This window comes from Saccostrea cucullata, unplaced genomic scaffold (assembly GCF_032062105.1).
Source record: "Saccostrea cucullata isolate Sc308-1 unplaced genomic scaffold, CSIRO_AGI_Scuc_v1 ctg19000, whole genome shotgun sequence".
In the NCBI taxonomy this organism is placed as follows: Eukaryota; Metazoa; Mollusca; class Bivalvia; order Ostreida; family Ostreidae; genus Saccostrea; species Saccostrea cuccullata.
The window spans coordinates 1-7594 of NW_026939216.1; the positions used below are offsets into that span (position 1 = coordinate 1).

The window sequence follows — 7594 nt, forward strand, 5'->3', positions numbered from 1 at the left end:
ATAATTATGTACCGGTACATACTTCATTGGTTTAATACCCAGGAGCAGAAAAGATTTTAAAAGAATTTATGCATGTTATCAATATATAATCAATAGAACCCCACCTTGACACCAGAACTCCTGACACTGCACAAGGCAGGGACTCTGAAATTCACAATTTTTGTTCCCCTTCACCCACAGATGCTATATGCCAAAATTAGTTGAAATTGGTTATGTGTTTTCAGAGTAGAAGTTGAAAATGTTCAAATGTTAATGCACGACAAATGCCGAAGAACAAAAACGGTTAGAAATAGGTCACCTGAGTGACTCAGGTGATTTAATAAATAAACAGGATTTTTAAAATTGAGATTCAATTTATATTACATAGTCCTATCTTTATAAATACTTCTGGAAGTAGTTCAGTCATTATCGTCATGCATTGTTCAACCTATTAAAACACATTTGAGAACTGTGTGGTATGGAATGCCATCAGACATTTTTTTTTTTCCAATATCATCAAGAATTTACAGTGTTGATAGAAAGTCATCTTTAAGAGTATACCTTTACAATACATAATTATAAATACTTTTGATCTGACAAGATCAAAAGAACTTCATATCTAGCATATATAAAGCTAATTACTGCTAACATAAAGCATTATTATTTTTGCAAAAGGGTGAGCTAAAGAAATATTAACAAGATCTCTCTCTGAGGTATAAAACTGTCCCCAGTAGGTCACTTTTAAGAAAAGACATACTCTAAAAATTTCACAGAAAAGAGCTCTTCAAAATAATTATACTGCAATAATACAGTGAAACAAGCTTATAGTGAACATGCTTATAATGAATTAATGCTTACAGTGAAGTGATTTTCATTCCCCATATAAGTTTATAATATATTGTAAACATGTATTGTACTGTATATAACTAATAATGCTTATAATAATACAATAAAATGGTCTGTCCTTGACACCTGGTTATAAGCGCATGTTTTACTGTATATTTATGTAGCCTGCTTCTTTACCTTCACTTCCGTACCGGTCAAATTGACCGATGGCGCGTTAAAACACGACTTCGCGAAAATAAGATCTCCGCCTTTATTTTATGGTAGCATGAAGGTATATAAACTATATATCATCTTTTTGGAAATTTTCTCTACTTTTAAAATATCTAAAAAGATTTTGTCTTGATTGCCGGTATTTAATCGATTTTACGTTGTGAAGACAAACGTGACTTTTTGAAAATGGCGTAATTTTCCAAAGCAATTGCCGATTTTCCAGACGATTGACATTTTTTTCCTGATTAACTTTTTAAAGAAAGTATGATATATTCTTAAAGCATATTTTCTCTGCTTTTAAAATATGTAAAAATTATTGTTATTACTTTAAAGTATGTTTTAAAAACAAGAATTTTCTTGCACTTATGTGTTTTTTCTCGATTTTATTCGTAATGTTTAAACAAAGCTCAGTTTTACGTTTATTTCTGTATTGAAATAGGGAAAACAAAATAAAGCTGGTAAAAGTAGAGAAAATTTCCTTTCCAACAAGCCCTTACAGGCCTTCTTACGCTCAGTATTTTCTTAATTACGATAATTTGAATTTGTGACCTTCGCATAGTTTTTATGGAAAAATCGGTCAATATTTACATGTAACGTCAAGATCGATATTGTTGTGTCTAACTCGAAACAACAAATTCTTTTATAAGACTTTTTTTTACCATTTAGATATATTTTTTACTGAAATAAATACATAATACAAAAAAAAAAAAGATTTCAAAAAACAAATATATACCATTGTTCTGCCTTTTGTGTGAAGTGAAATGTTAATTTATTCATCTACATGTAATATCATCTATATTTCGATATACAATGTTGACAAAAATTGTAGATTCCTTAAACGCCGATCTTTACTAAAAAAAAAAAAAATCAGATTTTTAATATTATTGTATCTTGTTATACTGTATTCTAAATTTGCAATTTATTTAGATCTATATTGGCACGAAATTTAACAATACAAAAACTCGCATTTATAAATAAATACGACTCATCACTGTATGAGTTGATACGAATTAAAATAACCACGTGTTTCCGCTATGGCAGCAGTAAACAACATGATGGCGATCCGAAATCTGAACGTCAATTTTCATGATTATTTCACGACGAAGATCATCACATCAATGAATCAAATAATACGGACATGCCTTTAGTATTAGCAGGTGAGAATACGTGTATATTGACTGAATAGTTTAAGTTTAAAACGCACTTAGTTCACGTTCTTGTGCGCAAAGAAAACTAAATGTACACATGTACTAGATCTTCATATTTCAGTGTGCGTATTTCGTATTGTTCAGCCAATTTTGTGTTGCTTTTGAAATTTGATGCTTTTGACAATCACTCGTAAGTTCAAAGTAAAATCAAAGTTGCCATAATAATGGATAGTTGTTTTCAGTATGTGTGTCAGCCAGTGTGTACATGTACCACTTTCACATTGAATTTTTAGGGTGCTGGCACCATATGCAACAATACTTTCATCTGTGAATACCCACTTGCTAAGCCCACAATGAACTACGAAGGCCAATTAATATGTAAGGACACCAATGAACAGGTAAATTTTTGTTTTGATATTGAAAATTTCTGTATTTCTAAAATTTCAAAAAATAAAGTCAAATTTCATTTGTGTCATTCTCATGATATTGTATTTATACAAGTTTATAAACATTTGCTTTATATTTTGAAAAATAAGTGTTTGAAACACATAATACTTATGATGCTTGATTATTCATACAAACACATTATTTAAACACATAATATCAATTTTAATGAATGCTGAGATATATGGAACAAGCTGTTTTTATAGACTGCTGTTGTATTTCCAATCTGCATAAAGTATGTGGTTAGAATTTCCATTTTCTCAATTTTTTCAGACACTTTCCAATTATCGTACATCATATACATGGGTGGTCAAACTCACTGGATGGTTTATCAACACTCCCATGCTCACAAACAGCCTTGCCCCAGGAATTTTGCCCTGAAGTAACATTGCAGTCTATTGTCTCCTTTCTTTTTACAACCCTGGCAGCCATGCAGGTATGCAATCTATGAAAGCCATGAAGGGACATAGAATTTTTAAAATTTATAAAAGTAAATGGAGTTCTCAATTTATACAATCCATTCTCTCGGAATGACAATCTGTTATAATGAATTGCCAATTCATTCTCACAGATTATCAATTTGTTCCCTCAAATTACACAATCCGTTATCTCAGATTGTATAACTCATTCTCCTAGTTTAAATGATTCGTTCCCTTGGAATGTAAACCCTTCCCATGATTTCAATAAAATTATTATTTATCTGTACATTAAGAGTGCAACGATAAACCGTTTGTCGGTATACCGCGGTTTATATTTCCACGGTTCGGTTCACGATACGTGAAACTGATACCACGGTTCGGTTCAAACGGTCCGTAATTATCCAAATCGTACGTTTTGGTTCGTCATTTACAATTTCAAAATGGCTTCCGCGCGAAACATGAGGTCAATGAAACTGCAGAAACGGCAAATAAACTTGTTTTCAGTCTCATATTTAACGGGCGGAAGGATGTTATCACTTTCCTAGTGTTAGCGTAATGAGCATTTGATAAAACTTTTGAGTTTTAAGCATATGATGACAAACATCTGACTTTTTAGCCCAATATGTCATGTACCATGATACGTATCGTACCGTGAACTGAATACCGTGATACGTATCGTATCGTGGGGTAGGCGTATCATTGCACCCCTACAGTGTACATATCGGATATGGTAATACATGTTTAAAGAATAGAATATTGTAGTATTTTACATCCTACCTTTTATTACCCGATACATATTATGGTCCAAAATGAGAAAAATACATGAACATTTTCAAATCCATATGCTAGTACTGATATTTGTAGAACAAAAAATCTTTAAGTGTTTGTGTTACTTGTATTTTAGAATAATTGAAAGTCCTAAATAGTAAAAGTTAATATGGGTCCTGTGTAATCATAATATTCCTAAATAAATAAATATACGTTGAATTAGTCATGAAAGAGGTTGGAAATGACCGGTTGCTGAAACAAAATAAAAAGAAGGCACAAATTGATTAAAATGGTTGGATGTATCTGTACATAGAAATTTATAAAGAGCACAGAGAAAATCAGAAGACTGACATTGTAACAAATCGAGATCTCGAATTATTAATCTGTGAAAACAAATTACCAGTATGTAATTCGAGATCTCAAGTTATGAATCAAGGGGGAGAATTAGTAATCTGTAAGATCGGATTGTGTAATTCGAGATCTCGAATTATGAATCAAGGGAACAATTTAGTAATCCTTTGGATTGGATTGTCTAATTCGATATCTCATTTTTTACTTTTTTGAAAAATTGATGTGTCCCTACATGGCTTTTGTAGCAATCTAATTAAAATTAAATCTTCCATCCACTGCCAGATTTTTTTAATGTCGCGATAGCGTAAACAGAGGCTTTAGTCAGATTGCCATATATGCTATTTGTTTTAGTTCAGTAATTTTACCATGATGGTTTACTACAAGGTTGTTGAATTATCAGTCCTGATACATTGACTTAGCAATATCATTTAACTACTTGAATCACATAATGCAATTTTAATTTTAAAAGGAAAATCAAATAAATGTAGTAATTTTAGCATTCTTAATTTTATTTATAAATGTAAAATGATTCATATACACAATGACATGTATCTGTTTCAAAATATTTAAATCTTTTACAGGAAAGAAGCTGATCACTTGTACTTGACAGCAAATAATGTCTTGGACAAGTCAAAGACTTTCCTCCAGTCTTACAGAGAAATGACAGTTGATAAAAGAATGGTGGACACAAAGTAAAAGTGCTCTGCAACATTTTGTTGAAGATTCAGTCTGATTTGGAATTCATCTTGCAATATTTCTGGATTTGTATATTTGGATATAAACTTCACATTTTCAACTTATTGACTAGACAGTTTTGCATTAAATATTGCCAATGCTATCTATTATTATTATTTCCCTCCAAGACAACATGTCATGTCTTTATTGTACCCCTTAAGCTCTGTTATACCAGAAAAATCTTGTAATGAAATCATTTAGTTTATTTTTTCTTGTTAGATTAAATCCACGAAAATAAAGATTATTTTTAATGGCATCAAGAGAATGGGTTTTTTGGTTTAACAAAAAGATTGTATGCATGTTTTGCTAGGGGTTTGTAAAAAGCAGACCAGAATTCTTTGTTGGAAATTTTGTCGTTTGCTATTTTTATCACGTCAGCTATTAGATGATTTATCCATGATTGAAGCATTTCAAAATTGATATTTACTTACAATTTAAAGCAGAATTCTGAACTGATATGACCTTGACCCCCTTAAGAACAAGAGTGTCAAGGTCAATTTTTAATACAAAAATGTTCTTTCATTTTTATGGCCAATATCTTACATACAATATCATAAAATATACAAAAAGTGTCAAGAATGTGTCCAGAATGTGAAATAACAAGCATGTTTATAGCCAAACACTTTAAAAAGTTGTTGCTTAGCAACCTTTTAAAGGTCATTAAACAGATATTTGAACTAAAATGATGCATGGATTTTGCAGTTCTGACCCCTTCTTGAGAGTATATTCAGAATTTTCCATTTCAGCATCCATTGTGTAAAATTATGACAAGAATATTGAAAAGTGTTGGAAAAAATTGATGAAACTTTTGCACTTATTTGACCTTTGACCTCCTAAAAATAGTTCTAATGAGGTCAAACTTTAAGACAATTTATCTGCTGTTTGTCCGTTGTACTTTTATGACCTCACATCTAACTTTTATTTGTGCTGGGATGCATAAATGTGTCTAGGATGAGTAATAAACGAAAATTCTTGCCCGAAAATTAAAAAATTCTGGGTTGCTAAGCAACCACTTTTAAGTAGTTATATGCAGAATTGAAAAAAAAGTTTATATGTTTCATGTAGTACAGTATCATGCTCTTTTGTGAGTATATCCAAAATTTCCTATTTCAACATACATCATAGTAAATATTTAGCTTGAAGATTAAAAAGTATCAAAAAATCCCATAAAATTTTGCACTTAATTGACCTTTGACCTCCATTTTTACTTATAAGGTCAGATGTTGAGTATCTGAATAGTCATAAAATATCATCTCTAAGACATTCCCTACAAAATGGTATGCAATATACTTAGCTTTCTCCTTGAATAAAAAAGTTGGAAATAATTTAATAATGCCATATCAAAAAGTCTCCAAAATCACCTAAAATGTGCCGGAAGAGAAAGGGTTAACGTCCCTCTCGAGAATTTTTCACTCATATGGAGATGTCACCGTATGCCAGTGAAGGGCTTCAAATTTTGACCTTTACTCGGCACTCAGGGCCATTAAGCAGTGAGGGATCTTTATCGTGCCAACGCCTGCCGCTGACACGGGGCCTCGGTTTTTAAGGTCTCATCCGAAGGACCCGCAACTTTCACTTCAAAGTGCCGAGCGCATGGCGAAGAAACAGTTGCTACCCATTTTTTATCGACTTAGGTCAGTCGCGGCCGAGATTCAAACTCACGACCTCCCGATCACGGAGCGAGCGCTCTACCAACTGAGCTACCGTGAACGGTAAATATTGGTTGAAGGCAGCACGTAACATATCTGGCTGTAGGCAATTTTGTGTGAAGAACCATTAATAATTAAAACATTAAAATGTTGTAATCCAAAACACATTCAACATCCATGATCATGATCAAGTAACCTTGACCTAATTCCTATTACCATGACAGGCCTATTGGTCCAAGGCAACCTTTGACCAAGTCTGATATTCTGACTCCTTCAATGCAATCTTTTTAAGTCAATGTTCTGAGCTCTCCAGATTATATGACTTATTAACCTTTGTCCAGGGGTCATATATATTTGTGCTTCTAAATTTCTTCTGCTTAAAAGTAATACATATACCCAACAAGTTATACAGAATGAAATCTTTAAAAAATCTTTGACAAATGACATAAGAATATTAGAATCATTAATTCAATTTGTATATATTCTAAAAATCTGTTAGGAAAAAATGTTTACAAACACATGATGATTTCATATTCTTCACTTGTACCAGGGAGGGGATCAAGAAAAGCAGAGCTGCCAACATTCTGAAATGACAAATAGTAAGGCGGGGTCTAGGGACCACCTAGGCCCCCTGTCACTGAAGATGTTTTGTAAATGGACATGCAATCTACGGCATGTTTCCATTTTGTTTACTTTAAAACATTGACATGAATGTGATCGGCCTTCTAAAACCGAAACGATGATACAAGCAAGCGTTGTAAGAATTATGAATATATTATAATAGTAGAAACTATAGACTATCACCTATGAAAATACTGGTACTATAAACTTTGATCAAGAAAAATTGAAATTGGAAGAATATAGAGAGAAATCGTAAGGCGTATTTTAGACGCTGATTTCCTATGCCTTATGCCAAAATCGTAAGGGTTGGCAACTCTGGAAAAGGGTAAAAGGGCAAATAATTTCTCTCTAGTTTTCAATAGAAACAACCACTAATTTGATATGTACAACATAAAATGAGGTCTTAAAGATATTCACATGTCAA

The 7594-nt window shown here is 32.2% G+C and overlaps 1 long non-coding RNA gene across 1 annotated transcript; it reads left to right on the forward strand.

The window, feature by feature from the left end:
- Window positions 1-1977: 1977 nt before the first annotated feature.
- On the forward strand, window positions 1978-6284 carry LOC134252572 (uncharacterized). The gene is made up of 4 exons (XR_009988987.1): window positions 1978-2192; window positions 2477-2581; window positions 2901-3063; window positions 4747-6284. It is a non-coding gene; the product is annotated as an uncharacterized LOC134252572 (long non-coding RNA).
- The last annotated feature ends 1310 nt before the right edge of the window (window positions 6285-7594 follow it).